Here is a 14,785-nt window from a genome sequence, read left to right as displayed (position 1 = left end):
TTCTTTTGTTTCATTGTCCTTGTTAGCCCTCAGGCCATTGCCTCCCTTCCCAGCCTAAACTGCAGGGTTTATCAGCATCCTGACTGCCTGTGTCCGGTGCCTCTGACCCAGGTGCTGTCAAAACTACCCCTGAATGGATCCCACAAATCCCTACCCTGGCACCCTCGAGGAAATAATACACGGGGACAGATGACAGAGTCTTGGTCTCCAGCTTCAGCTCACCTCTTGATTCTTGACACGCCTTTAATTTATCATTCCTCAGTTTCCCATCTTAACAGCTTTCAGGAAACTTTGTAACAAACTACCACTTCCCTCAACCCCTTCCCAGCCCCTACTTCTCTCTAGGAGGAGGGGGCCGGTGTGGCCGAAGAGGTATTTTTCAAGCAGTTCACACACATGCACGTTCACCTGCAGTTTTTATGCCTGTACCTCTTCTCATTTCCATTTCATGCTCCCTCCCTAGAACGCAGAGAGATTGTGTGACAGACCTGTAAGGACCGAACAGACCTTTGAGTCACGTGATGGGGATGCTCAGCGAGACGATGGCATCCTGTAACGCAGGAGACTCTCTGAGGTAGCGCGTACTTTGGGTTAAAGTAAACCCCTTTTTTAAGTGCTGGGTTCCAAACTGTCACTCTGCTTTGTTTGGGGGAGATAAGTAAGGATGAAAAGGCGCTTCACTTGGTCTAGGGTGGTAGAAAATAGGTGAAATCCTAAGACTGGATTCTACTCCCTACTTGCCATCAGGCACCCATTCATGTGAACAGAGATTGTCTACGGGCCACACTCATTTCCTGTAGTCTTGTTTCCAGGGAAGTGAGAAAACTCAAGCCATCAGGCAACACATTCCTGCCTCTCCCTTTCCCTCCCCGCCACATGTACCTCCTTGCTTATTTCAGAAAATGAAATATACCACCTCCGCCAATGCTATATATCAGTGCTTCTCTTTCTAGACCTCTGGGCTACATGTGTTACCATAGAGCGGACAGACCCTCCTTGAAACTTAATTCCCTTTTGCTTCCCTCCCTGTTTCTTCTACCTGCCTCCCACTTCTTAGCTGGCTCTTTCTCTGTCTTAACCAGTGTTAAGTTCCAACTTGTTGTTGTTGTTTTGTCTATATTTTCTCCTTGGGATTATCATCCACTCTCACTTTTTTAATCCGTTTGCTCATGGAGCCTAAATCTATTGCTATTCCTGACTTCTCCCTTGAGATTCAGGCTTTTATTTCGTTGGTTCACAAACTCCTTGGCTGGGTGTAACCAGACCCATACTTGGAGGGCTGGGGGAGATGGAAAAAGGAGGTGGGCCACTCCAGGTTGGTATGTAGCAGGTTGAATCGGCAAGGGAATTTACACACAAGGCTTGTCTTGGGTGGCCACAAGAGGAGTGGACCTCCACACTTGCCTGCCAAATCTTAACAGTTTATATAGAATCCTTCAGTCACATATACAATCCAGATGGCTCTCCACACCACATCACTGTCACAAGGCTGCGTCCTTGGAACCCCCTCTGGGAGGGGGGAAGGCAAGCTGGATGCACGTTCCAAGGACGGGCAGGGTGGGCGGGGGGGAGCCTCCAGTTGCCAGCGTCCAACTCGTAGGTCAACCAGCGGTCATGTCCTCCTGGTGACTCCTTCAATAATTTCTTTGCCTTCTAGATAGTTATATCGGGAGGGCGCATGAGCCATTCCAAATTTAACTTGACCCTTTCATTTCAACTATCTCAGTGCTGTCTCTAGCCTTACCACCCCTGCCCACATCCCCAACTTCATCTTATAAGTAGCAGCCAGAATGATCAGTTTCAAATGTAAACCTGACCGTTTCACTTGTCTGCTTAGATTTCTTCTGCCCATCCTTCTTCTCACCTCCAACATCAAGTCTTAACTCCATAGCCTGGCTTGCTGGGACCTCCATGATCTTGTCACTATCTATGCTTCCAACCTCACCTCCCCATCACACCTACTTCCCGTTCATGAGGCTGTTTTATACTTTAAGACTTATTTTTATTGACTCTCTGAACTATCCTGATTTCTTTGCCTGACTCTTACTTATCCTTACTTATTTTTCAGATGTCTTTCAAGAAGTTTTTACCTATTCCACAGTCTGAATTAGTTGACTTGCCCCCAGCAATCATTTATTCAGACAAAAATATTAAGCCCCTAATTTTATGCGAGATACTGAGCTAGATACTAGAAATAGAATAGTGAACAAACAAATGTGGTAAAAACCAATCTAATAATTGACCTGACCAATCTGATATTCTCATAGGGAAAGGAGGCAAGTAATAAAAAAATTTTTAATGCAGTTCAGTCTCACTGGCTTCATGCTTGAGAATATCTAGAAATTGGCCAGGTTAAAGGTAGGGGTGGAGGGGAGGCAAGCATTGAAGATATAGGTAGCAACTCGTGTGAAGGCCCACGCATGAGAGGAGAGCACAGTCTGTGAACACAGATTGTAGACTCAGGGCTGAGGAGGTAAACAGGGACCAGATCATGAAGAGTATACTAGTCATAAGGAGTTAGGACTAGTTAAGGAGTTTGGACTTCTTCCTAAAGGTGATGGAAAGTTTGAAGGTTTAGGTTTAATATAAACATGATTAGGTCTGTATTTTAGATGATGATTCTGAAATTTGTGAGAAAACTGGAATTCCGGATTGGCAAGGAAATCAGTCCAAGAGGGAGGGAAACCAGCTGGGACATCAGTGTAGTAATCCAGAGAAAAGAAGAGGGCAGCCTGTCCTAGGGTATTGCCAGTGTAATAGAAATAGGTCTCAGAGGAATTTAAGAAGTAGAAGAGGCAGAACTTGATGACTGATTGGACAAGGAGGGCAGAAGTATGAGAAAGCAAGGACAGAGTCTCATAAACGGGTTTTGGTGAAGACAGGAACTACCCTATTTACCGTCATATATTCATAGCCTAGCACAAGTCCATAGTTGTTGTAGATGCTTGATAAATGTCTGTTTAGCAAGAGTTTTCTGGCTCAAGCACCTGGATAAATGGGGTGTCATTCTCTGATTTACAGAGGGAAGCTCATTTTGGGTGGTGAGTGGTGGTTGAGTTTTGGACCCGTCTAGCTCGAGATGCCTGTGGGAGATCCACATGAAAATGTCCAGATACACGGCAATTGGAAGAGATCAGTGGATTCTTTGCATACTTAAAAAAAATAAAAGTTTATGTTACATGGAAATGATCTGTTTTGTGTCTGTCTCAACCACTTCACGGGGCTGGTTCTTAATGACTTGATTCCCTAGCACCTAACGCTACGTCTGGCACAAACTGAACACCCCGTTAACGTCTGTTGTTGAAATTAACTATTCCTTTTTAAACATGGTTCATCTGGGGCGCCTGGGTGGCTCAGCCAGTTAAGCCTCCAACTTCAGCTCAGGTCACGATCTCATGTTTTGTGGGTTCGAGCCCTACGTTGGGCTCTGTGCTGACAGATTAGAGTCTGGAGCCTGTGTCTCCCTCTCCCTCTGCCCCTTCCCCGCTTGTACTGTTTCTCTCTCTCTCTCTCTCTCTCTCTCTCTCTCTCTCTCTCTCAATAAGCAAATAAACATTTAAAAAATAAATAAATGAACATGATTCATCTAACAAAAGACAGTAGTAGTAACAGTAGTAGCCTCTGAGCAGGGAAACTGGGGGTCAGAGTGAAAGGAGGCTTTTATTGTACTTTTTGGTTCTTCATACGTCCCCCTCTTAAGAGGGCTTATATTTCTAAGCAAAATAAAAGGATGACCAAAAAAGTTGTCTATTCAATTTTTGTGAACTTTAAACTGAAAACAATATCTATGGCCTGGTTGGTAGAAGGTAGGATAGTAATCCTACCTGAAATCATGACAGCATTTTTGACCACATCACGTCGCCTAATTCACAAATTATTTGGCTGTATCACTGATGCCACTATTCAACCCACTTCTATGAATTATTAATAATATTCATTCATTTCTTAAAAACGATGACTCACCACGAATAGCAAGCTGAAGTGAAATTATGAGCTCATGTTGCTTGAATGGCATCAGACAAAATCTTTGAAACTTCTTATTGTGAGGTGTAGACGGCACTTCCTACTGCAAAGGCATGTCATCGTTTTGTGCCTGCCTAACATCTCATAAGACAGAACACAATGGGCCTCCTTCACCTGTCATCTAACCTCTATTGCTTGCCAACATTAGAGGTTACATCGAATATGCAAAACCCTTTATTTACAAAGGTTGGACTAGCCTTTGAACATTTTAACTGTAATTCTGCATGAGTAGGTAGAAATGTATAATGCTCTTATATTGTTTTGAACTACCATTTTAGTGCATGATTTTATAGGAAAAGTTGGGGCTGTAGGTCTACTGAAAAGGCACTAATATTTAAAGAAAATGCTAAATTCTAGGAACATTTTTGTATGCACGGCATATTCACTGGGTGGCGTGGTTGCATTAACGTTAACCTTATGCCCTTTGAAAGTTTTATTTCATTTTCTTTTACATAAGTCAACAGAATTAGAGTGATAAGCATCGCACACAATGTTCTGGGGGGATAATTAGATTCTAAATTTATTGGCTTTAAAATACACGTTTAGAGTTCAGGCTAAAGAAGACACAGAGGATCGAAGTCAAAGTAGCTGCTGCTTTTACTGCCTTTTAATCGTTCCAGACCTATTGATCTCCTTCATTCCTTGGCTGTGTTCACTTTTGTTGGTGGATTTGGGAACTGAGCCGTGCATTTGCAACAGTGTAAACCTTATTTTTGTGATGGACTCAAATGGAATGTTTAGGTCGGAACCATAAAAGACATGTCCTTGGCTCATTTTCGATGAGCTCTAAACCAGATCCAAGGGAGCAAACACATAGTGTGTTACGTTCTAACCCCTCTCATGTCCTCTCCCCAACTTTCACACCAACATCTTGTTTTAACTTAGGTAATGTAGAATACCTTAGGGATTAATAGCCCAAACTAATTGGATACTGATAAAAATCTTTGTCCAATGTGACATTTTTTTTCAAATACAAATTTTATATCCTGGTATCTCCAATGTTGGTATTTTAACATCCTGTAGTAATTCCAGTTTTTTCAAGGGTGTTTATGAGAGTCGCAAGAAAAAACATTAGTATTAATGAATTTAAGAAACAAAACAGGTGAACGTAGGGGGAAAAAGAAGAGAGGAACACCAGAAAACAGACTCTCAACTGTAGAGCAAATGGAGGGTTACTGGAGGGGAGGCGGGTTGTGGGATGTGTTAAATGGTTGATGGGTACCAAGGAGGGCACTTGTGATGAGCACTGGGTGTCGTATGTCAGTGATGAATCACTAAATTCTACACCTGAAATTAATATTACACTGTATGTTAGCTAACTGGAATTTAAAAAAAGAAACCTGAAAAACTATTAATAAATAATGTTAAAATGTATCATTCATAACAAATTTTGGAAAAGAAAGTTACAGTGAGACCAATAATAACAGTGTCACAAATCAGAAAACTCGGGAAAAATAGCTCTTGTCAAGAGCTTGTCAAGAACAATAGTTCTTGTGTCGTGTTGTCATTCCTATGCTAGTTCCTTTATGCTAGTGACTTCTCTTATCTAGAGTAAGTCTAAGGGTGCCCGGGTGGCTCAGTCTTGATGTTGGCTCAGGTCATGATCTCATGGTCATGGAATTGAGCCCCGTATCAGGCTCCGTGCCGAACGTGGAGCCTACTTGGTCTCTCTCCTTCTCTCTCTCTCTCTCTGCCCACCCTCTGAACAAACAAACAAACAAACAAATAAGTAAACCTTTAGGGTAAGTCTAATACACATTCTAGTTAGTGAACCCTTACAGGGAAATCACTTCTCAATTGCAAACATCTTTTCATAGACCCTAATTCTGTTTTCTCTCAAGAAAGAGACTCCACGTTTTATCAACAACTTCTACGTAAGTACTAAGTAACAGTACTCTAAAAATACTGTTATCAAGCAGATTCGACCTGGTCAATAGAGTTTGGCCATATAAACTCAAAATTAATACCGAATAGTGTTCCCAGGATAGCCCATTAAGACATTTCCCTTTCATACATCTTTTACTTGTGGTGTTCTAATATCAATAATTACTCAGATTCATAGAAGCTCTCCCAGGTTCTAGTCCCTCTCCGTGCACTACCTCATGAATGCTCACAGCTGCGTGAAGTCGTTTCTAGGCCCATTTTCCAATGAAAAGCCAACAGTGTAAATCACTTAAGAAAACGTTAACAGTTTACTCATAGTCACGTATCTGAGAAAGCAGGGAACCAAAACTGGGCCCCGAGTAACCTAATAATAAAAGATCTGTCCGTAGCTACTGCAAACCCCCCCATACACACACACACACACACACACACACACACACGCATCCAATGAGAGAGTTCCCCGGGGGGCGTTAAGCAGTTCCTTTGGGAAGGGTTTAGCCCATGGAACGTTTGACCTAACTAATTTGCCTCCTTGTGTTGTTAGAGGCCTTATGACCCTCTGGAGGCTTTTGGGTGGGCTGGCAGTCTCACAAGGGTATTCTAGGCCTTCAGAGGTGTCCTGTGTAGATATGTCTCATACCCAACCCTGTTCTTCCACAATTTGACAGCTTCCAGGTCTCTCCCAGCCCCCGTTTCTCCAGGACCTACCATCTCTCCAAAGGGAGGAAAGTCCCAAGACCTCCCAGGCTCTTCCTTTGTCTTAAAAGGAAATCTCACTGCTTTAGCTGTTTGTTGATTGCCTCTTGCTTCTGGTTCTGTTCATTGACCTGCTGTCCTCCGAGGGTGGGTTTGTTTTTTGTTTTTTTTTCCTGCAGTTAATATGAACTAAAACAAAACACATTTAATAATTTATCCCCACCCTAAGAATTAATTTCCTTAAGAAAACCACTATTTTCTCTACATGAAAACTTCATGGTCATAGTATTTACATAATTTTGACCTTATTTCTTAGAAATAAAACAGCTCTCTTATGCTCAGAGATCACTCCTACCCGGAGTGACAATGAATTATTTATCTCAAAATCACTTTATTTCTCCCCTAACCAACCGCGGCAAGGGTGTAGTTGTGTGGGGGAATGAGGACATTTTATTTCACCCCTCTTATGTTTTCATTTTCGGCTTGGAGACAGAAAGCACAGTGCCAAACCACCTGCATGGTTAGAACTAAGACTCTAACCCCAGGATAAATCACACTTGGCAAGGACTGCAAAGATTTTGTATAGATTATAAATATAGTGATAATCACTGTCTGTCAACAGGAATTCATCGAACACTTCTATGTGTCAGACACTGTATTTTCAGAACCCCAAACTGGGGCAGATTACTGGCCAGTGCAAAATAATGTCTTAACTTTTTATTCTTCTCTAGGTGAGTGACAAGGGAAGACCGTTTCTCCTGTCAACGTTCCATTTCACTGCTGGTCACCAAATGTGTGCGTTTTTTTCCACACCACCTAATTCTCCAGTGCCAGCTGGGTGTCCTACAATTCAATTCAGTTCTGACACCATCTGCCCGGGGGGTTAGTGTCAGCCCCTAAGGGGCGCCTGGGTGACTCAGTCAGTTGAGCGTCTGACTTCGGCTCAGGTCATGATTTCACAGTTTGTGGGTTCCAGCCCCGCATCCAGCTCTGTGCTGACGGCTCGGAGCCTGGAGCCTGCTTCGGATTCTGTGTCTCCTCTCGCTCTGCCCTTCCCCCTCTCACACTCTGTCTCTCTCTCTCTCTCTCTCTCTCTCAAAAATAAATAAACATTAAAAAATTAAAAAGCAAACAAAAAGAATTTTAAAAACGCAGCCCAAAGACTGCCCTACTTCAGATACCAGTCTCCAGCCCCAGGCTGTCACCCATGCTTCTGACCAACCAGCTGTAAATTGGAGGTTCCATGACCCTTTCCTCAGGTTCAATAATTTGCTAAAATGGCTCAAAGAACTCAAGGAAAACGTTTACTGGTTTATTATATAGCAAAGGACATGATAAAAGTTACAGGTGAACAGCCAGATGAAGAGACACACAGAACGAGGTCTGGGAATTTCTGTCCCCATGGAATTGGGGTACTATCTTCTGATATGTGGATGTGTTCACCTACCAGAAGCTCTCGGAACCCCGTAGTATTGGAATGTTTATGGAGACTTCACCACATAGGCATGATTGATCATTAACTCAATCTTTATCCCTCTCCTTGCCCTGAGAATGGGGGAAGGGCTATAAATTCTAAGCTTCTAATCGTGGCTTCGTCTTCCTGGTGACCAGCCCCCATCCTGAAGCTATCCAGAAGCCCACCACGAGTCATCTCATTAGAACAAAAGATTCTTCTACCACCCGAGAAATTCCAAAGGATTTAGGAGCCCTGTGTCAGGAACTAGGCTCAAAAACCAAATATTAGAACAAAAGATCTTCCTAGCGTCCTTTTCACTGAGGCTATTACGACGGTTTCAGAAGCTCTGTGCCAGGAATGGGAGTGGGGGTGGAGAGAATATGCAGAGGAGGACAGACATCGTATATTTTTTCTATTATTTCAGTTTCCTTCTTAGTAAAACAGAGGGTTTTTCTAGATGGGTGCTTCCCCTCCACCAAAAAAAGACAAAAAGTTCTCATTTCTGTTTCACAAATATGTTACGTTCCCCAACTATTTGCCACTTTGCCGATGTAGAATTCTACATTTATGTTGCAGAAAACGATTTCGTTTCAGGGAAAAGAACAAAGAATGCACTAGAGTTAATTTTTCCTGGGTGATGACGTCTCTTGGCTCAGAAAGGGGGTGAGGTAGAGAGGCTGGAGGGGGAAGGGCAGGAAAACCACACTTTGGGCAGCACGGCCACAGAATCCCAGGAGCTCTGCCCTCTGTTTTAGCCTCATTTCCTATAGGTGCTTCTCCCACATGGGAGGTGAGTGCCCTTGGTACATGAGTTTAGAATTTAAGAGATTAAGAGAAAGGCCTTATGGATTAGGGGTCCCATAACAAGTGCCACAAACAGGCTGCCTTTAACAACAGAAATTCATGGTCTCACAGTCTGGAGACCAGAAGTCCAAGATCAAGGCGTCAGCAGGATTGATTCCTTTGGAGGCTGTGAGGAAGAACCCGTTCCCTGCTTCCCCCCGGCTTCCGGTAGTTTGCTGGCTGTCTCTGGTTTTCTTTGGCTTGTAGAAGTATCACCCCGGTCTCTGCTTTTCTCTTCACAGGACATTCTTTGTCTGTGTGCGTCTGTGTCCAAATTTCCCATTCTTTTAAGGATACGGGTAATACTGGAATCAGGGCCACTTTAATGACCTCATTCAACTTGATTATGCCCATAAAGACCCTGTTTCCAAATAAGGTCACATTCTGAGGTTTTGTAGATGTGGACTTCAATATACCTCTCTTGGAGAACACCATTTAACCCCAAAAAACATGGTTCACAACACCATGAACCCAAAGCCTTCCTGCACAGGGTCCATAAATAGCCTGAGCGCTTGAGCCCGGACAAATGCGCCAGCTCCCCTCTGAGCAGAATACAATTACTGGATTTGTACTTTTAAAATTGAGTACTAATCACTTATTATGTTTCCATTACTAATGCCCTTTGAGAGCAACATGCTGAATATATGTGATTCATTTTATTTTTCTTAGAAACCATCCTCTTAAAAAGCACTGCTTGGATAACTTCAGAAGGAACAAACAGAAAGTTGATAGAATTGGTGACACTTTGGATCTCTTTCATAGAGAAAAAAATGCTCTGTTGTATCCAACAGAGCAGAGAGGATTGTCTTAATTTTCGCAGGACTGACAGCGTCTGTGAATTCTAAACTAGGCACTTAGTGACTACGTGGAGATTAAAATTGAAAGATGCATAACTGGGGGACCTGGGTGGGTCAGTCAGGGGAACGTCCGACTTTGGCTCAGGTCATGATCTTATGGTCCGTGAGTTCGAGCCCCGCGTTGGGCTCTGTGCTGACAACTCGGAGCCTGGAACCTGCTTCGGATTCTGTGTCTCCGTCTCTCTCTGCCCCTCCCCTGCTTGTTTTCTCTCCCTCTCTCTTTCTCTCTCTCCCAAACTTAAATAAACATTAAAAAAATTTTAAAAAGAAGAATAACAAAGTATCAGTGTAAAAACAACTTTAAAAATGTGCCCAAGCCCCAGACTGCTGCTAACAGGCTGGTTTGCTAACAGTGGGTTCTGCAAGGAGTTCTAGACCAGCATGGGGAGGTGCAACTCTGGTGATGTTGTTTTAGAGCATCGCTCACGGCTGACCAGGGGAGGACCGGTGACCCTACTTAAGAAAAGCTGCCTAAGAGGATGGTCAAGGGGCATATGCTGCAAGAGAATCCTGGGCAGAGTTGGAGATGCCAACAGAAGGGAGAGTCTGTCTCCTTGTCCCTTGCTGACCTGTACAGCCTGCAGCTCACTGTAGAGCTCCCACTGGAAAACGGTAGAGTGTGGGGAGGGAGTCCTTAGAGAAACCTGACAAGGGATTCAGAGGAAGAGCATATTTGTAAACATGGCAAAAATGCCTATTTCTTATTCTTATATTCATATTCTTATTCTTATATTAATGAATACAGAAAGTATGCTGGTGTAGCCTGTACCTGCAGGGCTCAAAGGCACCAACGTAAATATTTAGGAAGAGAACCCATCATATCTGAGGTTCCAAATGACAGGATACAGGGGTTCTGTGGGGGCAGGGTCTCTAGAGCAGCTCAGGCAGCCATAGGACCAAGGGACGGAGCCCTTACCCCCCAAAAAATATGGCAGGAGGGCTGGACTTAGACTAGCTTTGGGACAAGTGAACACCTCTCCAAGAAACGAAGGACACTTTCCTTACAGAGAGACCAGCACTGGTTCAACAGAAGCCACCAGCGAAGGACAGAGCCATTCCAAACCAGGGGGATTCCAGAAATGCCTTATACCTTGGTCCAGGATAGGGATGGTTTTATAAGCTGACCCTTAATTCTCCTGTCCCTCCTCCCTGCCTTCAACTTCAAAGAAAATGAGCCCAGAAGGAAGGAATGAGAGTAGGGTAAGAACCTCACCCTCTCCCCTCCTGTTTTGAACTGACAAGTCTGTGTTTTAATGATTAAAAGTGGCCAGAAAGTTATGGAATCTGCCCAAGATGCTATTAAAGAAACAGAAGAGAGAGATTCAAAACAGCTTTGTTGGAGGCAACACTTAGAAGAAAAAAAAAACAGTTTAAGATTTATAATGCTTAGCATTGTAAACACTCCTGAACGAGTCATAATCCTATTCTTAGAAGGAATCTCCAGGCCTGACTGCTAGACATAACTGAAGACGACTTGTTAGAACATGAGACAAGAAGAAAGCTTCTTTCCTGGCTATTTTCGGTGCTCGACCCTCTACTCATTTGAGAGTCACTGTATTGGCTGTTATACACCTAGGAATCCCAATTCAATAAATTTATCAAAATAGGAGAAATATATATTGATTGCCTATTATTAGATGGACATTATATTAGATGTTAGCACACATATAAAGAAGGTATTGTCCCTGTTCTTGAAGAGGTCATTGTGTGTGTGTGTGTGTGTGTGTGTGTGTGTGTGTGTCTGTGTGTGTGTGCGTGTTTATAAACAGCTAAGTGTACTTCAGCCCATGAAGAATGATACCACGGAGTTGATTGAAGTGTGGTGATAGACCCCCAAGAGGAAGCAGTTAATCTCCGGGGGAAATCAATAGAGTCCTCACACAAAGTATGGCGTTTGAGCTGGTTCTTGGAGGAGGTGCACACAAAACCCACTAAATCCATGTCGGCATTTAACGTTCAGCTTAGTTTGTCAGGTTGTTTTTCCACTTGGCAGTCGGATGACAGGAGGAAGCCTCCGAAGGGAGGAAGGAGGGCCAGAGACCGGGGGCCCTATAAGGACAGAAGCTCGGTGGGCTGGGCTGAGTTTCCAAAGGGCAAGGAGACAGAGAGGTGGGGCCTCCATCACTTTCCTGAGGTCCGTCCTGGTTCTATTGACATATAGCAGGGGTCTTTTTGTAATTGTATTCTATTTAGCATGCAGGATTGACCAGTGACCCAACAGGACAGTCCCTGATTCTTAAGACTTCATAGTTTGAAACAATGTGCAGATGTGTAAAGAGACATAAGGACAGCAAAACAGAGGCTGAAATAGTTATACATGGAAACCCCAGAACGAGCCACTGAGTACGTCCAGAAGGTTCAAGTTCTCTCCAACCTTAGAGCTCTCTAAAGCTTCAGGGATCTATGTTATATTTTTAAAACAATACCAGCTAGTCGTGTGATTTGCAGCAAGTCTCAGAGAGAGCCCGCTTTGAAAAATAATCCTAAAACTAGAAGGTTGGGCTTAATTGCCATTATGACCCTTTCCAAAGCTATCTGTAATTTATGACTGTTTGAGCTTATAATGATACAGCAGTCAGATTTGGAGACTTGCATGAAATTCATTCATTTAAAAACCACGTGGTGAGGGGAGACCTGGGTGGCTCAGTCGGTTAAGCATTCGGCTTCAGCCCAGGCCATGATATTACGGTTCATGAGTTCAAGCCCCACCTCGGGCTGTCTGCTGTCAACACAGAGCCCGCTTTGGGTCCTCTGTCCCCCTCTCCCTCTGCTCCTTCCCTGTTCACGCTCTCAAAAATAATAAATAAAAAGTTTTTAAATAATTTGAATATCTACTTTTAAAGTTTCCAGGTAAAACACAGGATACCTACTTACATTTGAATTTCAGATAAGGAATAGGTACTTTTTAAAAAATATAAGTATGTTCTATGTAATAGTTTACATATTCAAATATTTTCAATGTTTATCTATTTATTTATTTTGAGAGACAGAGAAAGCGCAAGCAAGGAAGGGGCAGAGAGGGAGAGAGAGCGGATCCCAAGCAGAATCCACACTGCCAGCACAGAGCCCAATGTGGGGCTCCAACCCACAAACCACGAGATCATGACCTGAGCCAAAACCCAAGAGTCCAGTGCTTAACCAACTGAGCTACCCAGACACCCCATATATTCAATTATACTTAAAAATTACACTTTATTTGAAATTCAATTTTAAGTAGATGTCCTTTTTAAATATATAGTTTTTTTTCTAAATCTAGCATCCTTACAATTATAAGCTAGGCTCTGTGGAAAACGGTGAATTGGGTATAGACCCTCCCTTGGCCCTGAAGTGTGAAATAAGACTCAAATATAAATACCATATTACAGTGTGAAGAGGGATAAGTTTACACAAAATATACAGAGAGTGCTCTAAAAGTGCACGAGGAGAAATTGCTTCCGGCCACGAGAAGTAAGGGAAGCCTTGAGGAGGGCTGGGAAAGTGGCAGGAGTGAGTCTCATGAAGGCAGAAGGGGCAGGGAGAAGGGCCTTCCTGGCTGAGTTGGTGGCCCTAGAAAAGTCTTGGAGGTTGCCTTTTAGTTTTGGTGATTGTTTCCGTTGCTGTGCAAAGGGCAACCAACGGAATGGGAAAAGATATTTGCAAATGACATACCAGACAAAGGGCTAGTATCCAAAATCTATAAAGAGCTCACCAAACTCCACACCCGAAAAACAAATAATCCAGTGAAGAAATGGGCAGAAAACAGGAATAGACACTTCTCCAAAGAAGACATCCGGATGGCCAACAGGCACATGAAAAGATGCTCAACGTCGCTCCTCCTTAGGGAAATACAAATCAAAACCACACTCAGATATCACCTCATGCCAGTCAGAGTGGCCAAAATGAACAAATCAGGAGACTATAGATGCTGGACAGGATGTGGAGAAACGGGAACCCTCTTGCACTGTTGGTGGGAATGCAAACTGGTGCAGCCGCTCTGGAAAACAGTGTGGAGGTTCCTCAGAAAATTAAAAATAGACCTACCCTATGACCCAGCAATAGCACTGCTAGGAATTTACCCAAGGGATACAGGAATGCTGATGCATAGGGGCATGTGTACCCCTGTGTTTATAGCAGCACTTTCAACAATAGCCAAATTATGGAAAGAGCCTAAATGTCCATCAACTGACGAATGGATAAAGAAATTGTGGTTTATATACACAATGGAGTACTACGTGACAATGAGAAAGAATGAAATATGGCCCTTTGTAGCAACGTGGATGGAACTGGAGAGTGTGATGCTAAGTGAAATAAGCCATACAGAGAAAGACAGATACCATATGGTTTCACTCTTATGTGGATCCTGAGAAACTCAACAGAAACCCAGGGGGAGGGGAAAGAAAAAAAAATGAGGTTAGAGTGGGAGAGAGCCAAAGCATAAGAGACTCTTAAAAACTGAGAACAAACTGAGGGTAGATGGGGGGAGGGAGGAAGGGAGGGGAGGGTGGGTGATGGGTATTGAGGAGGGCACCTTTTGGGATGAGCACTGGGTGTTGTATGGAAACCACTTTGACAATAAATTTCATATTAAAAAAAAAAAGAAAAGTCTTGGAGGTAGGAAAGTACAGAATAAGAGAAGGCACTAGTCACTTCACGGGCCTGTGGTCTGCCTGTGAGAAGGGAAATCATGGCAGAAGGGATTGGAGAGGTAGAGTTGGGCCACACCACAGGAGCCTGGCCAGAGACAGGATGGATGGAGGCTGGAAATCTGAAGAGGCTCAGGTGTCGTCCTGGGTGCTTGAAGGTTTTTGATCCGAGGTGACACCACACACCAAGAGAACGGAGAGTGTGAAGGAATCGTCCCCAACCAATCATCTCCAAGAAAAAATCGTCCGTTAACGTCATCTCTGTTCACAAAAGAAAACGCCCATCTTAACAAATGTAGCAAAGGAGCCCCTGGGTGGCTCCGTTGGTTAAGCGTCTGACTCTTGGTTTCAGCTCAGGTCATGATTTCATGGTTAGTAAGTTCAAGCCCCAAGTTGGGCCCTCT

Source organism: Lynx rufus, unplaced genomic scaffold (genome assembly GCF_022079265.1).
Source record: "Lynx rufus isolate CCGP_SWC_20201006 ecotype Redwood Valley unplaced genomic scaffold, mLynRuf1.p SCAF_15, whole genome shotgun sequence".
In the NCBI taxonomy this organism is placed as follows: Eukaryota; Metazoa; Chordata; class Mammalia; order Carnivora; family Felidae; genus Lynx; species Lynx rufus.
The sequence above is the reverse complement of the archived record's forward strand: the minus strand, read 5'-3'. Positions refer to the sequence as shown.